The sequence below is a fragment of the Aedes aegypti genome, chromosome 3 (assembly GCF_002204515.2).
Source record: "Aedes aegypti strain LVP_AGWG chromosome 3, AaegL5.0 Primary Assembly, whole genome shotgun sequence".
Taxonomy (NCBI): Eukaryota; Metazoa; Arthropoda; class Insecta; order Diptera; family Culicidae; genus Aedes; species Aedes aegypti.
Window position 1 is genome coordinate 195,421,472 of NC_035109.1, and position 24,826 is coordinate 195,446,297.

Genomic DNA, 24,826 nt, shown 5'->3' on the forward strand with positions numbered 1-24,826 from the left:
TGTAATTACGAACCCGAAACGACGTCAATAAAAATGGATTCCATCCAGTTAAATCTTACTGTTCTTGTCTCGGATGGTTTAAGATCAATTGATGATTATTCCGTACAATATATTAATTCATGAGAGGGTTTGATCTTAAGAATCCTTGCAAAAAATCCTCCTCTGGCTATTACATTCTTAAACCGGATTATTTTTTCTACAGTAAGACAAATAGGTTTTCTGGGAGCCTTGGCTTAAACTTATTGCGCTCAAGAAAGATAGTGCTGTCAAAATGGTAAACAAATCGGAAAATTTGGTTTTGTGGAATAATTTATTGAACTAATTCGTATTGTTACGTATCTAATAATACTGTTAGTGGAATGAATTATTGTGATAAAGCCCGTGGTTGATCGATTGTGCTGATGAAGAAAACAGTAAGTTATAAGTGGCTGAAAATGAAAGCTTTTTACGAGTAGCTCAGCTGTTGTGTGCAGCATAGTTGTCCCACGAGAAAGGGAAGTTCAGGCAAGCATGGGAAAAATATGCTACACACGGTAGTCAGATAATTCTGCGAGCGGAATGTTTGCCAGTTTATTGTGTTTTATGATTCTTTAAATTCGTGCTTCAAAACACGTTGATTACATGATTTACATGATTATCATTATCCACATAATGATTTTGGTAACCACACGCAGACCATAACTTGCGTCAGACGTTTGAGTTTTAAGAAGACTTTAACATGACTTAGTGCAGTCTAAGGAGTTTTATCGATGTCTTTGTAAGACAAACAAGCTGAGGTTTTAAGTATAGGTTTTAATAGACACTATACAGCTCCTTCAACATACAATTTATTATTAACAAATTTATCTAGCATACAAGTTTTAACAGAAGCACTTAAAGGTGTCTACAAAGCAATTTAAAGTGGTTTTTACTGGAAAGATCGTTTAGCACTTTTAAATCCATTATTAAATCTGTTGGGATTCAATGCATCTCTGATAAAACCTCAATAAATAACATATAAGATCAAAGAGCATTGAAATTGTTACTTGGGCACAGAAGTTCGGTGAAAATAATGCTGTTACCGAACTGTTCGTTTGTATTTCACAGGGTTACAGTAAAATTGTTTGTTTCACGGATTTTTTCCGGTAAAATAATAGATTTCACGGATTTTCTCCGGTAAAATAGTTGATTCAACTACTATTTTACCGGCGGATTTTGTCGGTAAAATAGTAGATTTCACTGGAAAATCTGTAATTTTGTTGTTTACAGTTCAATTTCGGGGATTTATTTCACAGGATACTGCGATTTATTTTAAGTGTAAATGCTTACATTCATCGTTGCTCTCTTTGCATTAACTTTGAAAACTGATTTAGTTTTTGAAACACTTTTCAGTGTTGTACGATAAAGGGTCGCAAGGTGTCTTGTGCGAAGTTATTAACGAAAGAATGGATCTATGAAGTCAGATAAACCTATATCTAGCAACAGTGTAGTAATGTCGTCTCCCTTTGCAAGTTGCGGGTCCCTAGGCTGGCTGCGTAACCCATAAAAGAAGATATTCGCAGCCAGAACACATGTTTTTACTACACGGGAAATATCATTATCACACGTCACATGTGTTCTAAGGCTCTTCAACAACTTCAACTACATCCCCATCAAGCACTGTCTCATATCTCTACAGGTGAAGGTCAGTGGCCCCGTGGAAGACATCCGCGTAAGTTCATTCTGATGTTGACGTTAGCGTGCCAGAGCAACCAAATCATTCCAGATTTGAAACAAATGTTTGATACTTGCTCTAAATAGCCGATTAATCAGCAATGGCTTATGTTCTGACTATTATTATGCTACATTTTTTCTAAGATCCTTGTTTTTCGAAATAACAACATTGTTAACTGTAAATTTATTAGTTTTACCTTTCAATCGATTTTACATAGAAAACAACAATCAATTGAAATTAGACCAGTAAACTCTCAAAAAAAAACAACATACTTAAACCAATCGGTAATAAGTTAGTTGTAAATATTTCTAATTATAACAACGGTAAAAATTGTATACTAGTTGAGAACAGATTGACCATGTTTTTGAGCGATCTTGTAGATTTTTTCAGTGCTATTGCATAATTTTAATAATGTTTAAATCAAAATTTTTAGTCAAAAACTTCAAATAAAGATTTTTGAGATTCCTCCTAGGGATTTTTTTTTAATTTTCCCAGAGGTGCATAAGGACCTTAGGAATCGATCCCTATACTCAGATTTGATGGACAATTTTTTTACATAATAACGGTCTGTCGGGGCACCGTGTATTGAAAATGCATTAAAGGTATGTTCCTTTTCTATCAAAACGATCGGCTGTTTCAGTTAACAAAAACGGTTCCGAAAAAATCGAAAAAAAAAAAATCTTAGACAAAATACTACTGTGGTGTTCCACTATTTCCTGATGCACAGTTCCGTGTTCTAAAATCTTTTAGATCTCGATACTCTATGCTGTACTTCCGGCTTCCACTCTACAGAATCAACATTCAATTAATCTCCCTCTGAACCGCACTCCTCGCTATACTGTCACATTCACACTCTTAATCCAAACTATTCAATTGTCATCTAATGCAACCTTAATAACAAGGTTTGTACATCGCTGCAAGGTGAAACTATTTACTTACGACTGCTCGTTAATGCAAGGCACCACAACTACAAAAAAAGAAATTCTCCTATTTCGATGCGTGGAAAATTACTTGCTTGAAATGGTCAAGAAAATAAATTTTCTTTGACCGCAGTACGCAGGTGAGTATGCAAATGGAGCTCTCTGTATAAAATTGCTAGACCTATTCGGTCAAGGATTTTTTACTTTTCTGTTCTATTCTATTCTTAGTGCTTGCACAAACAATATTGAAAAGCATCCTGGAAATATCGGAATTTCTTCCAGTATTTTCTCGTCAGCATTAATATTTGCAGCATATCGGTGTTATATCACAAATTTTAAAAAGGCCAGGCCCACTGTGCAGACTTCGGCTTGAAGATAATTAGAAAAATACGACGATCAGTTTATCTACGTGTGATTAATATGATAAACGCAATTAAATTTTTAATGGAAGAATAAACATGCACAGTAGTGTGGGACAACATTTAGATTCTCGCTCCAGTCCACTTTTTGGATTGCATTTACTGCCGTGAATCGCGAGTCAGTCCCTTCTGCATTTTCGTCAAAATTGAGTTGAGTTCAGTTTTCCACATATCTTCCAATGCTCTTTCAGCTGCACTAATAAGATAGCAAGATTTGTTCGGAAAAAATAGGAAAAAAATAGCAAGTCAAATTGTCCCATAATGAAAAGTAACCGCATATCAGTCCCACTACAGATTTCCGCACCGTGTAACACAAAAATGAACCGTGTTTTCATAATCTTTATATTTTTGTTGGACAGATATCATAGTGAAAAGCAAATTATGAAAGTTTCATTAAGATTTGAACATGTTCCAATCCTCTGGATTTTTTTGAATATTCGTATGAAAAATGAGTGTGAAAACTTCACAGCCCATTTTCTCAATGCCTACTTTTTACAGATGGGACTGACTTGCGATTCACGGCAGTTTAGCTCCTATAACAACTGTGCAGAATTTCAGCTCGATCGGAGAAGTTATATTTTGGTGGGTTTATATGGGATTTACTATGGGCAAACTTACATTTGCAAAGAAATTAAACTATTTATCATCTGCTCAATATACCTACATACAAACTCGATCAAGGTCGTACTAAATCTATTTAATTTGTTTTTCAACATTTTTTATCATATGCAAATGGTATGGCAAACAGACAAAACAAGCCGGTTTTTTAAAAATCATGTTATTTTTTTCTGTTTAAAATATTGTTAGATAGCTTGGAAACAGTAGAATTTTCAATATACTCAACTCAAAACCGACCAAAATGTCACTTACACCCATTTGCGATCGGGTCATTTTCAAATTGCAGCCCTAGATTTTTAACATCTAAATTTTCTGAGCCCACTATGCACCAAATATTTGCCAATGTTTGTCCGACCCATGGTTTTGGACGTGGACGCGCCTCTGTTTTCAATGAAAACATATTGACAAGGCGACATTGATTAACACGTAAAGGAATAACAATAGTCGACTCTCCACATCTCGATGTTCTATATCTCGATATCTCTCCCTATGTCGATGATTTGTTCGGTCCCTTCATTCCGCATACATTTTCACTCTTCATATCTCGATATCCTCCTTATCTCGATGTGGTTTTCATTCCCGATTTTCTCTCTGTATGTCGATATGCCCATTATCAAAGGTTACTTGACTAGATTTTGAGGATTCAAAACGATTTGCAAAGACGAAATAACGTCTGTTTGTTTTTAATTTACCTGATAACGGAGTGAATTTCAATCTAGTATTCATTGAACATTTATTCTATGTCCCAAACTCTCCCTATATCGAAATGTGGAGAGGCGACTGTAATAACAAAATCGGGTAAAATTTCCGAATAGTCAATGCTTAATAACTTTTTTCACAAGCATCGGGTTGCTTCGGAAATGTTGTTCATCGTAGAAATACCTATCAAGATTTGTGTTCAGAATTTTTATAGAGGTCAATGGGCGACCTCTGGCAATTTTTCTTTGCAAAAGTAAGTTTTCCCATAGTAAATCCCATCCCATTAACGGCTGGCGCTAAAATATAGTTTCTCTGATCGAGTTGAAATTTTGCACAGTTGTTATGGGACCTGAATGCAATTCAAAAACTGGACTGGAACGAGAATCTAAATGTTTCATATAACCGTATCCCAGGCCAATGCACAATATTAACAGGTCCGTCCCAGTCGGGTTAAGATTGGGTACCACTTCTAGTACTGCATTTGGTCCCTTCGAACTGCAAAAGTTAATCAAGTTTCTCAGATCGCAGTACACCTTTCCGGCATTCTAGATATTGCTCTATTACCTTATGTGCCATCAATTTTTTTGACAATTGCAAGGGACATGAAGGTCTTTATTCCGTCTTTGGTATTAATATTTCAGCTTTACGTCCACGACCCCCGATAAGGCAATTTTAGCTTGACGAAATGGCGTCAAATTCTATTCGATTTTTTTTAAACCATCCTCAATTGGCTTGAAAAAGGTACTACAGAGGGATTCCACGGAGGCATGCAAGTCGATTCTGATCGACCATTTCAAAAATATCTGAAACTTTGCACAGTTTTTCAGTTCCATCTAAATCGTCATTTTACGATATCAAATCTTCAAGTTGAGTCACGACTAACTTTTCAAAAGGGTGTATGTGAAAATGGTTCAAACATATTCAAAAAGCTGCACAGCAAAAACGGTTCGTTCGATTGTTAGACAACTAAAGAAACAGAGTTAGGCAACTAAATAAAGATTCCAAAAAAAATACACACAGTAAAAAAAAAATTTTTTTTGCATTAAAAAACATAATTTTTGTCACAAAAACTCAAATATCTGAAAACCCTATCGGAATACCAACGTAATTTTTTGAGGGGAAACGGTCCATTATATTAGCTATCTACCATAAAAATTTGGTGATGGTAAGCCAATAAACAAAAAAGTTATGACATTTCAAATATTTCACAAATTTGACACTTAGTGAATTTTTTTTTTTTTTCATTGTTAATTTTTTTTAGGACCGCAGTTTGTTGCTGATTTTTTTGTTAAGGGTACCACATGAGGTTAACAAGTTGTTTTCATGATATTTTATTTAATTATTCATAACTATTATAGCATCTATTAGAAAGTTAGACGCGATCCAGTGTTGTGATCTAAAGTCTTGATAGTGTCATATTTTTTATTGTACGTAACTGAAGAAAAATTCTCTCAATAGTGTTGAAACCTTTTGATAAAAGAAACCTATAAGAAATCTAATATTGAAGACAAAAGCTACAAAAAAAAAGTAAAAAAAAGGGTATATACCCAGGTGATCTAGTATACGTAAAGCAGGTCGGTTTTCTCGGCGCTGGTTTTCTTCACAAAGTTAAAATCTGATTACACCTGGGTATAGACCCGCCTTGGTAGAGAATAGACTTTGTTAATCATATTTGGGAGAAAGCGAGTAACTTCAACAACATCAAAAACATGATAGGTACATACCATGAACATACTCACGAAAAAGCTAAAAATATACTACCACTATGGTTATAAAAGATTTAATTGTAAAATTTTTCTTCAGTCAAGCAAACGACACCAAACTAGTCAGTAAAAACTTAAAAGTGATTTTGTTTATTAAAATTTAACGAGCAACATGAGTAGTCGCTTTCTCAACTGTTGCAGGCCGTTTGCAGAAAAAAAGTGTTCGAAAGAGCTACGAAATCTCACAGAAAGCACCATAGATAAGCTGAAAGCGGCTGGTTATGCTCCAATGTCTACATTGAATACAAATTTACGCATTTGTACGTCCTGCCGTTAAAACGTTGACAAACGGGCAATCTGTACATCATCGGTGGATCAGGTTGCAGGAAGTTCGAAAACAACAACAACTGAGGAATTACTAGATGCACCGACAACAACTGAGGAGTTACCAGAAATACCAAGTGCAGATAGTCTTGCCACGGTACCATCAGCGACATCTGTTTCAACAAATCAATCAGAAGATGAGTGCATCCAGAAGGTCAACATCGAACGCTTCAACGAAGGGATAGCTGGAATAAAAGTGACTCCGATTAAATGGACGAAGATGGGTTACGTCAATTATCCCGAGAAAAAATACCGTGAAATCAACGAAGCTGTACGAAGAAACCTCTTCAAATTAGGACCTGAGGATGTGGAAAATACAGACTACGATGAGGTAATTATGAATATGAAGGAAAAGTTCTCGAATCTAGCCACGACAAGGAAAGAAAAATTATTGATTTTGTCGATGCTGCCAAGCTCGTGGTCTATTCAAGACGCCATTGATGAGTTCAAAACCAATAGAAATACAGCAAAAGAGGCAAAACAATTCAAAAATAACTGTCTTGCAACCAAAAATGCTAGGTCGAGTACTTCATTAACAGATGAGACAAAAGAAAAAATAATTCAATATTTTGAAGACGATGAAGTAAGTAGAGCTATGCCTGGCCAAAAAGATTATGTATCTGTAAAAAAAGATGGAAAGCGTCAAGCAATCCAAAAACGATTAATGATGACTACTTTGAAAGAAGCGTATACACGCTTCAAGGAAATTAACGAAAATATTAAGGTAGGTTTTTCCTCATTTGCAAGCCTTCGTCCAAGGCAATGCAAGCTTCTATCCAATTCAGGAACACATAATGTTTGTGTGTGCACAACACACGAAAATATTAACCTAATCTTACATAGTTTGAAAAGAATCAATTTATCAAAGGATATTAAAATGTTAACTGGTAGTCTTTTGTGTGAAAATACAACATCAAATTGCTATCTACGATCTTGTTCGGATTGTCCAGATTCTTCATCATTGGAAAATACTTTATTCGCTGAGTTTGAAGAAAATTATATTGATCAGTTATCATTTGAGCAATGGGTGACCACGGATAGGTGTGACCTAGAAACTATTGTAAAACCTGTAGATGAGTTTGTGTCATTTTTTTGCTTGAAATTAGAAAGTTTAATTCCTCACGACTTTATTAAAACAGAGCAATCCCGCTTTTTAAAAAATACGAAAAATACATTACAAGATGGTGAATTTTTAGTCATTTGTGATTTTTCTGAAAACTATAGCTTTGTATTGCAAGATGCAGTGCAGTCCCATCACTGGAACGTACAACAAGCTACAATTCATCCATTCGTTATTTATTTCAATGGAAGTACGCAAATTGAACATTTTAGTTTTATTGTAATTTCCGAAGATTTAAGACACGACTCAGTATCTGTAAATTTGTTCATTGCCAAAATGATTAACTTTTTACGCGTTGATAAGGATAAAGAAATCAGAAAGATATATTTCATGTCTGATGGAGCAGCATCGCAGTACAAAAACCGTAAGAATTTTTCGAGCCTATGTCAATTTAAATCAAAGTACGGAATTGATGCAGAATGGCATTTCTTTGCTACGTCACATGGCAAAGGTCCTTGTGATGCTATTGGAGGAACCATAAAGCGCATGGCCACAAGAGCAAGTTTAGCCAAAGAACGTGAGCATCCAATTAAAACTGCAAAAGAACTATTTGATTGGGCGAATCGCAGAAAAGAAGAAGATTTAACAAAATTATCATTTTGTTTTACTACTACTGAAGAGTACGAATTAACGGCATCAGAGCTCAGCGAGCAATATAATAACGCGAAAACGATCCAAGAAACCCACTGTTTCATTCCATTGTCAGAAAATAAAATTAAAGCAAAACTATACTCGAACTGTACTGATAATGATGCAAAAGTGTTCGATATTGTAAAAAAATTGAATAACAATAAATAAATAAATAAGTATTAATAAAATGTTTTCATGATCTCATAACGCATACCCAAATCCAAAACTTTTAAAGTTTATATATAACATTTAGAAACTCATCGATCATACTCTAAAAAAAAATATCCTGGTAAAAAAAAATTTATTTTCGTGTAATCTGTTAATTCATTTTAATTTATACATATACATATAATATTTATACATATACATAATATTTATACATATAATATACATAATACTAATGAATACATGAAAACGACTTGTTTAATTCACGCAAGGCCCTTAACAATAAAATCAGCAACAAACTGCGGTTCCCGTAATAATTTACACCGAAAAAAATTTTTTTTTTTCTACTGAATGTGAAAATTGTGACATGTTTGAAATGTCATAACTTTTTTGTTTATTGGTTTACCATCACCAAATTTTTATGGTAGATAGCTAATATAATGGACCGTTTTCCCTCAAAAAATTACGTTGGTATTCCGATAGGGTTTTGAGATATTTGAGTTTTTGTGTCAAAAATTATGTTTTTTAATGCAAAAAAATATTTTTTTTACTGTGTGTATTTTTTTTGGAATCTTTATTTAGTTTTCTTTAGTTGTCTAACAATCGAACGAACCGTTTTTGCTGTGCAGCTTTTTGAATATTTTTGAACCATTTTCACATACACCCTTTTAAAAAGTTAGTCGTGACTCAACTTGAAGATTTGATATCGGAAAATGACGATTTAGATGGAACTGAAAAACTGTGCAAAGTTTCAGCTCAATAGAAAAAAATGAATTAAAAAATTTACCAAATTTTGGTGCTGTTGCTTGGAATCACTCTACAGTCATCTTTCCTTTACTCGATATTCGGTATCTCGATATCGAGTTAGAGAACCATAGCAAAAGTTGGTTTTCATGGCTACCTCGATGGTCCCTTGGATCGCATATGCACTGGTTTTGTGTTCTGTAACGTACGTAACTCGATACCTCCCTTACTCGATGGTCCCTTCAATATCGAGTTATGGAGAGTTGACTGTAGTTTTTTTTTTCCATAGAATGGACAATTCTGAATTCGGAACCATGCAGGTTGGAGATAATCCGGATTGAACTGGGGTCACGGGGGTGCCATTTTTGAGAAATGTGGGACATTTCCGTTTTATGTTCAAAACATACCGTGCGACATCTCAACCTTCATGGATTCCAGAGAACTTGTCAATACAGGAAAAGAATAAACATGGTACCGTAATCCGGGGTAACATTGATCATTTTTTGGGATGTTTCCTGATTTTCTCATTTTTTTTTTGTTTTTTACAAGGGGGAAATCTGCAAACAGATCCCCTGAGAAGATAACTCAGGGAATGCGGGGATGACGCACCAACGACGACCCGCTAAAACCAGCCTATGCACTATGCATGAGCAATTCATTTAGAATTGCTCAAGTGGTGAACAGTGCATCGACATGACCCTTGGACTCAGACCCTCATCTCCCCGGAACCACCTTACGGTATTTCTTCGGGAAGGGACCAGTGCATATAGCACAACACGTGTAGCAGAAGTAGCCTAGGCAAACTGCTTCTCCTAGCCGACTTAAACAATGTTACAAGGGACCAGCCTCGGCAGGGCTAATCCTCTGCAGCCAACTCTTGGTCGGCGCGCCATAGACGCTGCAATTCTAACATAATGTGAGTGACAGCCGTAGTTACTGCATTCCAGCACTCGGCATCCGCACACATTCTCTCTATAATATTGTCGGGGGACGTGTCCCCTCCGCATGTAGTGAGCATGCGACCTCTCACAACAATGAAACGGGGGCAATCGAACACGACATGCTCCGTTGTTTCCTCTACACCAGCACAATTGGGGCACGCAGGAGATTCTGAGTGCCCGAACCTATGCAGGTACTGTCTATAGCAACCATGTCCTGACAGAAACTGCGTCAGGTGGAAGTTCACTTCCCCATGGCTTCTACCATACCAATCTGACACATTTGGTATTAGTCGATGGGTCCATCTACCCTTAGTGGAGTTATCCCATTCCTGCTGCCAGCTTCTGAGCGTTTCCTCTTTACACGTGTCGCGGACTCCTCTGGTACCCCTTTGGTTGAAGCATTGAACATCTTCCTTGATGATGAGCCCGATGGGCGTCATCCCGGCTATGATGCACACGGCCTCTTTAGATACCGTCCGGTATGCACTTGCTACTCTTAAGCACATTATCCTGTACGTGCTTTCCAACCGCTTTAGGTTTCTGTTCGTTCTAAGCGCTTTTGACCAGATTGGTCCTCCATACCTTAGTATGGATAGCGCCACGCTTGCCAGCAGCTTGCGTTTGCTGGCAATTACAGCAGAGCTGTTAGACATCATCCTCGAAAGCGCCGCTATAGCCGTAGATGCCCTTTTACAGGCATATTCAACGTGGCTAGCGAAGCTCAGCTTGTCATCGATCATTACCCCAAGATGCCTAAGGGATCGCTTGGACTCTATGGTGCAATCACCTACCGAGATAAGCGCCCGTTGCTCGGACTTGCGGTTGTTGACCACCACCATCTCAGTCTTGTGACGGGCCAGTTCTAGTTTCCTAGACTTCATCCATTCCTCAACCAGGGAAATAGAGTGCACTGCTGTCAACTCTACTTCCTCCATCGATTCACCATAGACCACTAGGGTGATATCGTCGGCGAAGCCAACAATCTTAACACCCGTCGGAAGGGGCAGCCTCAGTACGTCATCGTACATCGCATTCCATAACAGCGGGCCCAGGATTGAACCTTGAGGTACTCCCGCGGTAATTCGAACGCTTTTCTGCCCCTCCTCTGTGTCATACAGTAGAATCCTACCATCAAAATAGCTTTCTAGAAGCTTACACAACTGCACCGGTACCTTGAGGCGGTGAAGCGCGTGTGCTATTGCTTCCCAGCTTGCGCTGTTGAACGCATTCTTCACATCCAGAGTGACAACCGCGCAGTAACCGATGCCGCTCCTTTTATGCTCGATTGCCACCTCAGCTGTTTGAACGACCGACTGGATGGCGTCCAGAGTAGATTTACCTTTTCTGAATCCAAACTGGTTGTTGGACAGGCCGTCCGCACTCTCCGTATACGGTACTAGTCTGTTGAGAATCAACCTCTCCAATAACTTGCCCGTCGTATCTAGTAGACAGATAGGTCTATACGCCGACGGGTCACCTGGTGGTTTCCCCGCCTTTGGTAGTAGCACCAATTTCTGTCGCTTCCATACATCCGGGAAGATTCCTTGATCAATGCAGCGTTGCATCGTGGTTCTGAACATGTCCGGATCCGTGTTCACTGCCGCTTTTAAGGCAACATTCGGGATACCATCGGGTCCCGGTGCCTTGTTTGACGCGAATGATTTCACGACTTCTGCCAGCTCTTCGTTCGTCACTCTCGCCACTTCTTCTCCTTCATCTGCCGCATACGGCGCTGGGGGCCATGGGCTTATGGGATGGTGCGGGAAGAGTACATCGATTATCGATCGCAGCAACTCGGGCGATTTCTCTTGGGGCGCTATGGCTCCTTTGGTCTTAGCCATTACCACTCTGTAGGCGTCACCCCATGGACTAGAATTGGCACTCTCGCATAGACTTTCAAAGCATGCCCGTTTTCGACTCTTGATTTCCTTTTTGAGAGTCAACTTTGCCTCTCTGAATGCTGCACCGCGTTCCTCTCTTTGTGCTTCTGTGCGTGCGCATTGCATTCTTCGTCTAGCCCGAAAGCAGATTGCTCGAAGATTTGCAATTGATTCGCACCACCAATACACTGGCGGCCTGTTCTCTCTAGGAGGGGCTTTTCTCGGCATGGAAGCATCACACGCTCGTGATATCATAGCAACTAGCTCTTCACCGTTTAGGTCCAGAGTGTTTCGTTCGCGCCTCAGGGCTTCAGTGAATACTTCGCCGTCGAAGCGCGCTGTTTTCCATCCTCGGGTTTGGGTCGAGTTACATCGCGCTGCCTTCTGCCCGCCTGGTATTATACTATAGCGAATCGATTGATGATCGCTATGAGTATAACCGTCATCAACGCGCCAGTTCATGGTACCTAAAAGGTTAGGACTACAAAACGTCACGTCGATGATCGATTCTGCACCATTTCTGCGGAAGGTACTCACTGTACCCACATTTGCCAGCTCTACATTTAATGCGGCCAGGGATTCCAACAATAGCTGGCCTCTTTGATTGGTGCAGCGGCTACCCCACTCCACTGCCCATGCATTAAAGTCGCCAGCTATCACTACTGGCTGCCGATTAGCTAGTTCGGCCATCATCCTGTCAACCATGTGGGAAAAATTCCTCAATCGACCACCTTGGGGGCGCGTAACAACTGCAATAGAACACGCCGTTGATTTTTGCTATCGCAAAACCGTCATTTGAGCTAGAGACTACTTCTTGGATTGGGTATCGTCCTGTCGTCCCTATAGCTGCTAGCTGTTGAGACCTATCCGCCACCCAGTTCCCGTTGTTGGCTGGTATGCGGTATGGGTCCGATAATAACACCACGTCAGTCTTGGTTTCCGAGACTGACTGCCAAAGCAGCTGCTGGGCTGCATCACAGTGGTTTAAATTTAACTGTGTTACTTCCGTTTTGGCTGCTTTGATACTCCGCTTGTGCCCGGACATTTGGGTCCGCCCGTTAAGTGTCCGTTGTCTGCTTTGTCGACACATATTAGGCACTTAGCGATTTGCTTACAATCGCTTGCCCTATGGCCTTCAGCGCCGCATTTTCTGCACATCTTACTTCTGTCGGGACCATTGCAATTCCACGACTTATGGCCCTTCCCGAAACACTTGAAGCAAACTTCAGGAGGCTGTTGTATGCTCAGCCGGCAAACCGACCAGCCTACCTTGAGTATGCCCAAGTTCTTCGCTTTGTTGGCCTCTGCGACCGGCAGCCTGATCGCCGCCACCTGGGTGCCCTGCGGGCCCTTTCTAAGGTGGATGGCCTTACTGGCTACGTCGATGTCACACTGCTCTTTGAGGGCAGCCGAGACCTCCGCTGCATCGGTGACCTCATCCAGATTTTTACACTGGAGAGTCGCTTCAGCAGTAAGGGATCTTACATCAACCTCGTCACCAAGTACTTCTTGTGCCAGTTGCTTATAGACTGCACCCTTTTCCTTGGCGTCCTTCTTTAAGACTAGGATCATTTCACCAATCCTAGTTCGCCTTATGCTTCGCACGTCTGCGCCCAATGGCGATAGCTTCTCTGTGCTTCGCATCGCCTTCAGAACCTCGGCGTATTTTGCTTCCTCCGTTTTGATAACGAGGGCTTCGCCTAAATTCCTACGTTTCGCTGTTTTCGGTTTAGCGCTCTCCTTGGGCTCCGTTTTCGGTTTCCTCTGTTTTTTCTTATTTCCAACTCGTATTCACGGGTTGCTGTTGCCTTGCGCCCGTGGTTCCTGTGGATGCACTGCCTGGTTCCGGTTAACCCGTGGCTCCTTTTTTTTGGCTTTCTTGGCCTTAGGATTGGTGTTGGCCTCTCCTTTGTTGCCATGTCCTCTTGATCGCGGGGCTTGGCTCGTGCCAGCTTTTCCGCTTTGGAGGACGGCCGCGTAGGTCACTTTTCCCTTAGCAACCATACGTCTTTTCGCCACGTATTCATCCCCGGAAGCTTCCCTCTTCCGCATCGCGTATCGAATAATATCATCAGATATATTCGCGTTGCCTGTGAAGGAAAACACTTCGGTCTGACACGACCTAGTGTCTTTTTGGCCTTCTACCTTGCCCAGTTGTTCCTTGGCTTTCTCGTAGTCCTGCTTTGCAGCTAGGACTGATTGTCGCAATTTCAGTAGACTTGTTTTCAAGTCTTTGCTGATATTTGTTTTGCTTTTAACATATTCGATGATGACATCAAGTTGCTCAGCAGCTACCTGCATTTTAGGGAGGTACTCCCTATTGCGATCCATGGCCTCAATTAGTCCCGGGCCATCGGTCACCACACATGTTGCACTGGAGCGGCCAGTGCCTGCCGTCGTCACAGTATCTAGGCTTTTGCCCACACTGTTTTCAATAAAGTTGGTCGCCTCCTTCCTTGGCGGGAACCTTAGCCGATTACTGATAGGTCCAGAAGCCTCTCCTTCACATTCCGCTAGTTGTTTGTTTTGGTTGATCATCTCTTATGGGTCCCCCTAAGAGCCGCTATCCATCTCCGCTGGAATAGTCGCCTTTATAATCCCATGGTTATCTATGCAAGCAGGGAGGCCATGCTAGGGTTGACATAGTCCTTTATGGGGTACTATGTTCAGAGCCGGATCGGCGCAGGTCAGGTAATGGCATCTGAGCCTACTCCCGCCCAGTTGGAACAACCAGGCGACGGATTTGGAACGTACTCTAAGGCCTGCCACGGTTTTACGGGACGGGGGCAGCCTGCGCCATTAACCCACTCGCCGTTTCGGGCCAGTGTCACCCGACCCTACTGAGGGAGTAGAATGTCGCCGCTGTCAGCCTCAAAGCATATTATCTAGTACATATACCGTTACTTGTCCTTTGTCGTGCGCTGCCAGTATACATAATTGGGGCCGTACTGGCGTTGGTCCCAATGTGCTCGAAGCACTCCTACTCGTAATTCCATGCCTTGTCCGTTTGTATCGCGACCAGTATGCCATAATCAGGATCTCACTGGTATCAATCCTGATGTGCCGGTTGGCACTCCTGCTAGTTTGGGCTAGGGTACTTTAAGCGGCACCGGTCGCTGTGACAGAGTTGCATTCGGATTTTTGTGATTTTTATGAAGGTTCATCAGAGCCCACTGCGAACTTCACCACATCCTGGGCAACTCCCCAACTCGCAGAGGTCCCCTGGACTGTCGTCCCTGCTGCCCCAACAAAAAAAACGCATAATGCGAAGCCATAAGGGTGAAAAATTTAAACTAATTTACAACATCCTTATAATCCCACCCTTATTTAGCCTCAGGTTTGAGACTGAAGAAGGGAAGCCGATTGTCTCGGAGAAACACAATGGTGCGCTCCGGGTAGCACAGGAAGGGCACAATACTGTAGAGGGCGCCCTGGTACTCTACAGGCTCCGTTTGCGGTTAGGTTTTTTTTTTTAGACCCCCCTAACCATTCATTCTTAGGCACGGTAAGCTTAAAGCGGCATGAATTAGGGGTCACCTGTGAGATGGACTTATACCACCGGAACAGGCAGTCCGTAGTGTTAATTCTTAGCCAATTGAAACAACCGCTACCGACACTACACGGCTATCTAGGCTGTTCGGGAAAAGGAAGTTAACATTGATGATTAACTCCTGACGTGCCCAAACAGCCCCAAAATCCATGATTTTCTCATTAGACAATGCAAATGTCGCAAGTTTTATATTTTTAAAACAAGTACCAACCGCTCGTGATCATATACTGTATTTTGGTTTTCCAAAGATTTGAGTTTGTTTAAACAAATGTTTTAAGTATTTTTTTTTATTTAGCTGATATGGGGTAACATTGATCACCCATGTAAACAACGTTCGTTAATATTGAAAAGGTTGTTACTTACTCAAATCATGGCTTCTGATGCCGAATATGGAGAACAAACTCTTACAAGTCATATACTTTTTAAGTTATTCCAAAAATAAAAACACTAAATCGCGGAATACGCCTAAAGGTAGGCAATTTCCTAAGGAAATGCTGCATTCTTAATAGTAGTTCGTTAATGTTGCTTAATTGAATGAACTTATAAAAGATTTGACCACGGAATCGTTTTCGGCGATGCCAATTTTAGTAACAACCGCACTTTCCGTGCTCATACCATATGTAGAACTCATGTGAGACATGAATGTTCATCCATGATGATGAAAATCATTGATTCAAAAAGTTGACAAATTTACGCATGAACTAAACGCAATTTTCGCAAAAAAAACCTTAATTTTCATTAGCTTATGAATGGAAGAATGAGAGGAACCATTCATGCTTTGAAAATGTTCCATCAATAGATGATGATTCGTACTTATTACGAGAAGGGTCATACCGATCAATGTTACCCCGCTGATCAAAGTTACCCCGGATTACGGTAATAACAAATGTGGCCACTCCAGTGCTCCTAGCACAGGTTCCACGAGGGCCTCATCTTAATCTTCGTGAGTTCGAAAGAATATCATGTGAATATAAGAATAATCCACCAAAGCATCTGGAACAAATTCCGCCAGGGCCGTTGGCATATTTATTGCCGGACGTTTGGCAAATCTACTACCAATAATTAAATTGACGCTCATATTGAGTTGTTCGGTAATCTAATCCGTATGGTTATTAAATTAATTAACTCATTACGCGTGGTAAAGATGGACAAATTATGGGTGAAATTATGAAAAAAAAAATCCACGTGCTCGGCTGGGATTTGAACCCAGGACTCTTGTATGCTAGACGAGTGCTTTACCAAATAAGCTACCGAGCCACTTGGTGATCCAATAACTGTTGGTTACACGTTGAGAATTAAAATTCCTACAGACCACGCAGACCCTTTTCATAACCCATATCCGTCCATCTCATGTTACTACACACGCGGGCAGAGTTAGTGCGATTTGTTTAGTGTTGAAACTGTTTGCCTATCGTACCTACATCGCTTCCACAACAACTGTATTGTTGAAGAGTAAAGATGTGGGAAGGCTATCAACGTGTCGTTCTCACTCAAGTGACGACATGACTACTACAGAGAGGCAGTAACACTCTAATGTAAATTGACGCATATATTGAGCTGTTCGGTAATCCAATCCGCATGGTTATTAAATTAATTAACTCATTACCCGTGGTAAAGATAGACAAATTATGGGTGAAATTATGAAAAAAATCCACGTGCTCTTGTAACCAACTCAGTTATTGGGTCACCAAGTGGCTCGGTAGCTTAGTTGGTAAAGCGCTCGTCTAGCATACAAGAGTCCTGGATTCAAATCCCAGCCGAGTACGTGGATTTATTTTCATAATTTCACCCATAATTTGTCCATCTTTACCACGCGTTATAAGTTAATTAATTTACCGATAATTATTTTAACAGTATAAATAAACAGAACAACCAATTATAAAAAGAAGAATAAATTCGATAAACCCATTCGACTAAACATTTGTCAGCCAATAATTCATATGCTATACATTGCCCATAAAAGCAAAAAGTAGGCATTGAGAAAATAACACTCAAAGTTTGAAGTTTGCCTTCTCATACAAATGTTCATAATTTTCGAGTTAGGGAGAGTTGACTGTTGTACATTTTTGCATGCCATATACATTTGGCAAAGTCGCACAGATTACTTATATTGCCACTATTGATCAACAAAAAATAAAAACTTTACCATTATTCAAGTTTTGCCGTTGCTATCGGGATGTAAGGTTTCATATAGAGACTGTTATGCCTTTATTTTTCAATATGGGACTACGCAAACTTCATATTTTTCCACAACATTTTCAAACAAATTGTTGTAATTTTTATATGCTAAGTTAAGTACATATTAAAGCATGCATGTTGCGATGAAAAAAGGTGTTGGTTTGAAAATCAATATGAGACAGTTATGCTTTTATGGACAGTCAGAGGGATGGCATCATAGTTTTTCACTATGGTATTTGACAGGTCTTGTTGTGCCTTCTTATCGGGAGCATAAATTTATACTCCAGTTGAAATTCTCACGCACACTCATGTATTTGTTGAATGTTTACCTTCCGTATGAGTGATAATGGTACAAAATGCGCCAAACAAGACAAAAACTGCGCAAAGCTGGTATGTGAGAATGTGCATTGAAAGTCTTCGGTTTACTTGTCAGTGGTTTAATCCGCGTTCGCAATGGCATTTAGCCATCTATCCCGCGCATCGATATTGGTTGGAAACTTGTGATGCGAAATGTTATCATCGTGATAATTGTTCTTCTGATTATGAGAATCGACACCGAAAGAAGGAAACAACACATCATTGTGGTTTTTATGATAATATTTATGAAACTTACTTTTATTTTAAACCGCGAGCTACGCTATGGAAATAATAACGAACAATATGCGTAGATTTTGTGTGCCTAGGTTCATTTTCCCACATTCACACCTGCTGCATTGCTTATAGCGTAATAGTATTGGTGAGCGCTGCTTGCGTTCGATAAGAGGCAACAAAATATGGCCATCATATCGGCCCCCTGTGGGCAGTACACTAATCGTACCGCTCCTTTACGAGTGAAAGAATTCAACGTGCGATAAAATAAAAACGACGTTTCGTGTACGGCGCATAATTAGCAAACGCTACTTATTTGAAACGGCGGATTTTCACCAATTCTGCTCGTTTCAAGCAATCAATCCAACAAGGGTACCCGGTATTAGATGGTTTGTCTCCGACTTTTTGTCCTTTCGACGTTTTGGCATTCGACCAAAGACGAAATGAAGACCTCCATGCTCCTTGCTATTCCCCAAAATTTTGTAGCACATAGGTGGGTTTACTCTACGAGTGGCGTGAGGTGAGAGTTGTCGGTTTCGTATAACGAGGTAACAGTACACGACTCAATTGAAGTGAGTCTCCATTCCATACGGCGAGTCACTTCAATAGGCCTCTGCACTGTTATGATTTTGCATGATATTTTGACGTTTACTGGCCTTGTTGTTTACTAATTTTGTGAAAGTGTGAAAGAGAGAGGAAGATTTTTGTGCAGAGCCCATGGAGTCCTAGGGGGTGCGGACTAAAATAGGGAAGGTGTACCGGTATTCGCCATGTTCCAGTTATTCGCCACCCGGATTATATACCGTTTTACGACATATATGATTGTCAATTGTTTAGTGTTCGCTAAATTGCTTTAAGATGATACGGAAACATTCTTGGAAACCGCAAAATTTTCTCAGAAAATAATAGAAACAAACCATTTTCCTTAATATTTTTGCTCCTTTGCACCTATTTTTCGCCATGGTATTCCTGATTCGCCACCCTCCATAAGAATTCAACGCAGGTGGCGAATTCAGGAACCGAAATTAAAATCGTGGCGAATACTGGTGCAAGTGGTCCAGTATTCGCCACCGCCATTTTTAATACAAAAACAAAGTTTCTGATTAGTTTTTATATTTTCCCTGCTGAACATGGATTGAAAGCTTTCGTTTAATGTATTGACAGTAACCTGGGAGGGAGAAACCAATACAAAATTTCTGTACGTCATAGTGAGCCGGGATTCCGCTGTCACGAACTGTCACTGTGAGCCCAGATCTCAAACATTGGACTAACATGGAAAAAGCGCGTAACTGATTAACGATTTCGATGATTTCGCATTTCATCAAAAGTGACAAAAATCGAATGAAAATCAATTCATGCACACAATGCAAGTAATGTCACGTGAGCACCTTGCAATCTGATTGAATATAAAGCATTTAAAAACGCATCATTTTACTTTTTCCAATGAAAATGAATATTTAGTGCATATAAAACTGTGGCCCTTTTTCCATGTTTGTCAGGAAAGATCGAAAGTACACAACAAAAGAAAACTAGCGATTTTCCCCAAGCCTGCCTTGATTGTTGTTGGCAAGCTAGAGTTATCTTGCAGTTCAAACAAACGTTGTTCTATATTTCGTGTGTAGTATATATGCCTCCCTCCCAGACAGTAACCAAAAGTCGTTTGATTTATGTATAAACAATATTTTTCCTTAGGGTGGTCAAAACTGGTACACCTCCCCTATTTAAATTGTTCGAATTCTCGAAAACTTATTCATACAGACTCAAGTCAAAAGAGTATACAAACTTACTTTATCGATCCTACGTGTTAAGCAGGCGGAATTCTACACGTACCGCTCTGTACCAACTCAACTTTTCACTTTTAGAACGTTTAATTTCCGGATTTACAAAACGACGAAAGTAACATTTTCAACTTTTGCAACCTAACCACTACTTTCGCCGCCCCGCTGTATGGAGAGACAAAGTGACTTAACCACGAATCAAAACAAAACACTACTTGAGCCGATTTTACACTGGTAGAAAAACGTCGAAAGTAACTGAATGAAACGGCTTATCATTTTCTTATAATTATTTTTGTGGGAAATAATAGAAACTACCTAGTTTTTGAACGTGAGCTGAGTGTATGCAAAATTTGAGCGAAGTACACGGCAAAAAAATGTTAAAAAGGTGATTCATTTTAAAACAGTTTTAGAAGATAGATTGTGATTTTTTCTAATTAATTTTCTCAAAACCGTATAAAAGTTACTTACGTCGATTTGAAAAAGTAATCGAGAATTGAACAAAATCTTTCCCGCGAGTGCTAACCGTTGTTTGTTTGCTTGTCTCGCAGGAAACCACATCCAAAGTGCACTCTTGAAATACTTCACACAAAGTATAAACAATTCAAAGCTGACGATTTTTCCAATAAACAGACTTAATAAGAAAGTTTCTGGCCTCGTGCTAAAAAGAAACATATTTTAGAAAAGTTGTAAAAGACTTTTGCATAATTTGAACCAAGCACAACTTTACTTCAACAGTCGGCAGACTTTGTGTTATATAAATTGCATAACATTTTTTAGCGTGACGAAATCACGACCGAACATTCACTCAAAAAAATCCAAACGTCATTGCCACGTGAAAAATCACGTAGATCATTCCAAATTCATTTTATCTCCACTTCACCTGACTAAGATAAAGATCACTAAATCATTCATAACCACCAAATAGTGACTCGGTAATTTTTACTGAGGTTACCTATCGCACTTACGCGAAATTCACGTAGGTGCCTAAGTTCATTTTGACATCTGCATAGTGTACATACATTCGGTGTTGAGCTCAAATCCTAAGATGACGCCCGCTTGATTTTTGAAGAACTTCAGAAGCCGCTGTTGCTTTAAACACTTTGTAAGATTGATTTCAAGATAATTATCATGCTTCGAATATCGAAGAATCCCTGCATTACTTCATATTTTAAACCTGATTTATAACCTCTATCAATTATAGCACGCGAAGGATACAACAACACAGACCAAAACTCACAAAATTGGGGAAACAGGATTCAAAATGCTCAGATTGACAATAAAAATATCACAATCTTTTAAGTTTGTTTACATTTTCCAATTGGGAATTAGTTTTCTTCCAAAGCCTATTGGAAATAAGATTGGTCTTTATTACAGTTAAATTTAATGCAAAACCATCTAGGTCCTATTGAAACGCTTCGTAAAGGCTATCGGAAAATCCACGTAGCTCTTACGTGTAGCGTCGGTGCAATGGACGAAGTTCAAAAGTTCATGCGTTCATTCTGGGATACCTATGATTCACGTAAGTACTACGTGAAAAGTGCGATGGAAAAAAATCACGTATGTTTTCACGTAACAATGACGTTTGGATTATTTTGAGTGTTCCTGGGCATACTCGGATCATTTTTACGAAAAGTTTTGTTTGACAGCAGCCTGGCTACTTGTTGATTTTCATTTCGCATCCCCCAGATGGAATCAAGCATTGTCACCTCGCTATTGGGAAGAGTTGGGAAGTATGCACTTCAACAGAAAAGTAAATGCCTATCTCGATGCGTGGGAAATTTCTTGCAAAAAATGCTCAAGAAAAGCATCTTTGATCGCAGTACGCAGTTGAAAAGTTCTTTTCTAAATGACATTTCTAAATGTCAATTCAAATGGGGCTCACTGTAGAAAGTTTCTTGACCATTTCTTTCCGCAGAAATTTTCACTTTTCTTGAGCTGAACAGCATACCTAGCTTATACTACGCAATTAACATAGTAGGCCAGTGGAGTTGACAGTAGAAAAAAATCAATTCAAATTTGAACGCCATAACCGTCTGGCGGAATACCGAACCCGCTCGAGAAACAGTGAAGCCCTAGCTTCAACCGACATGGGTAACACTGAAACACTGAATCCCGTTGTCTGCAAGTCAGCCACGATCACAGCTCTGTCCTCCCTCCCTTGGGTAAGTTTTAGAGATGGTCGGGTTTCACATTTTTCAAACCCGAACCCGACCCGTACCCGACTTAATTTATTCCTTTAAACCCGGACCCGACCCGAACCCGAGACAAAAATTTAAAAGCAAACCCGGACCCGACCCGAACCCGAAAAATTTTCGCTGTTCAAACCCGAACCCGACCCGAAACCCGAGAAAGTTTTCTAAGAAAAACCCGAATAGAACCCGAGTTCGAAAAGATGATAAATTCATCGGTTCTGATGCATAGGGAAGCTTTCCGGTTGTTACTTTGTGAACAATTATCCCCAAACCCGACCCAAACCCGGCAAAACCCGATTTTTTTCAAGCCCGAACCCGACCCGTACCCGATATTTTTTTAACCTTCAAACCCGACCCGAACCCGAACCCGAAAAAATAAAAAGTTTCAAACCCGAACCCGACCCGAACCCGTCGGGTTCGGGTTCGGGTCGGGTTTCGGGTTTGAAAACCCGAGACCCGACCATCTCTAGTAAGTTTCTAACATGGAGCCTACACGGAGTTAAATTTTCCTTTCGCAATAAAACCGCTATTCCCTTTTCCACATTTAGTGATCGACGGATGGACCACTTTCCCCGAGACTGAAGCTTGACGTAGTATTCAGCAGACCATCGTTTTCAGAGGCGCTGCTTAGGTCAGGAACTGAGTCTTGGGTCTGATTCAGAGTTGAGCGGCCTTTACTTATTTAAGCGACTAAGGTAAGTTTATATTTTCTTTACACCTGTCTCCCAAAGTGTCCTAGTATGTCATTTGAAACTCATGGTGCAATAGAATAGATAATTATTTCACGTGGCTTACACAATTTATCAAATGGCGTTAACCCTTCAAATCCCGGGACAAGACTTGGGTGCTTCAAATGGCTCGTTCTCAGAAACTAGTTAACTGAATTACGATCTTTTTGAAGCTAATTTAAAGCTAAAAGAAGGAAGGTTCCAGAATTGTTTTAAAATAGGCCTCTTCCACATAACCATTATGCCAAGGGATCGTCCATAAATGACGTAGCATTTTAGGGGGGAGGGGGGTCTTCACGAATTTGTGACGATGTGTGACGAGGGGGAGGGAGGGGTCCCAGCTTACGGACGTAGCATTTCGAATAATTTCGGTGAAAAGATTAACGCTGAAAAAATGACAGTTTTTTTATCAAACTTCTCTGTCTGAATTATTAAACTTAAGTTGTTAAATTATGATTCAGCTTCAAAACATTGATATAATAATATTAAAAAATTCTTATCGAATTAATAAATTTACTAAGATTTTTTTTTAATTTTCCAGAAATTAAATAGATTTTGTGAAGCCTTAAATATTTGTGTAAATATTACATTGTATTCGTGTCCAAACTATTTTATTTATAAATAAACAAATTTTGAGTTCAATAAGCTAAGTAAAAATCAATGCTTTATCGACTTGGATTTGTTAACAAGATATAGCATCAACCGTTGAAGTTCAATTCATATTTTCTGTTGGAACTTTATTTCCTCAAAAGAATATTCTATGCTCATTAAGGCAAATATTAACGTTATTATAGTAAAACAAGATATTTATTCAGTGCGTTCAATGTTGCAGGAGATTTCTACTCAGTCAAATCAACGATTTGTTTTGATATATCATTGCTCTTGATGGAAAAATCTGGATGATAATGAGGACATCATATTCGAGTGTTATTTTTAATGTGTTAATTGTTCTATCAATCAGTTTTCTAAATCATTCGTTAATTCAGTAAACGAGCATTTTTATTATTTCATTTTGTCATTATGAGTTGTGGAAGAATATTTCAGTATGGGTGACGATGATTAAGTTTAGTTGAAATTGTAAATAAAGATGATTATATAAAAATAGCTGATTTTTGAAAAATTCCAAATATTGCAATTGTTTTTTATCCTCTATCTGGTAACTATTTGCTGAATTGATTTGAATTTAGAGAATAATGACGGAGATCCGTTCCAAATTAAGGAATTTTCTTGATCATGTTCACTTAAAAATGTTTCTTTACCACGAATAATTAAAAAGAATCCTTTTATTTTAAACCCTTACTCCTTGCTGTAAGTTTTATTAATCTGCACAAGATTTTTATCTTTTTTTTCTTACATTTTTAGCTGCAAACTTGTTCTAGCTTTTAACGACAGCAAAAGTACTACACAATAAATTTAATCCAAATTTAATCAAATTAAATTTAAACTGGGAACCATAATTATGTAACTAAAACAGGAAATAAGTTGGTTTAAACTGTTTTCCGAATGATTTTTTTGCGCTACAGTATATTAAACTATCATTTGTCAGATTTTCCTGACGTTTCAGTCAGTACTTAACATCAAATCATATCAAACTTTTGAATTTCTGGATCTAATTTACGGTTTGGCCCAATCGCTGAGGAAAACAAATAACAAAAATTGAAGGGAGGGGTGCTTGATATGCTACGTATTTTCCAAGGGGGGGTATCAGCATTTGTGACTAAATGCTACGAGGGGGGAGGGGGGTGTAAATATTCAGCGAAAAAATGCTACGTCATTTATGGACGGCCCCCAATAGGTGACCAATGTCTTCAGAAGTCACTTATATGTCTTTTATTGAACTTGTTTTGTAAAACCATGAAGTTTTTGTTTCACAAGAAAAGTTTAGGAATAGTTCTC

The 24,826-nt window shown here is 39.4% G+C and overlaps 2 long non-coding RNA genes across 2 annotated transcripts; one reads left to right on the plus strand and one right to left on the minus strand.

The window, feature by feature from the left end:
• The first annotated feature begins 246 nt into the window (after window positions 1-246).
• On the plus strand, window positions 247-22,931 carry LOC110678428. The gene is made up of 3 exons (XR_002501597.1): window positions 247-413; window positions 21,926-22,172; window positions 22,751-22,931. It is a non-coding gene; the product is annotated as an uncharacterized LOC110678428 (long non-coding RNA).
• LOC110678429 lies at window positions 18,099-18,344 on the minus strand. The gene is made up of 2 exons (XR_002501598.1): window positions 18,258-18,344; window positions 18,099-18,180 (listed from the first exon to the last, which is right to left on the minus strand). It is a non-coding gene; the product is annotated as an uncharacterized LOC110678429 (long non-coding RNA).
• Window positions 22,932-24,826: the final 1,895 nt, after the last annotated feature.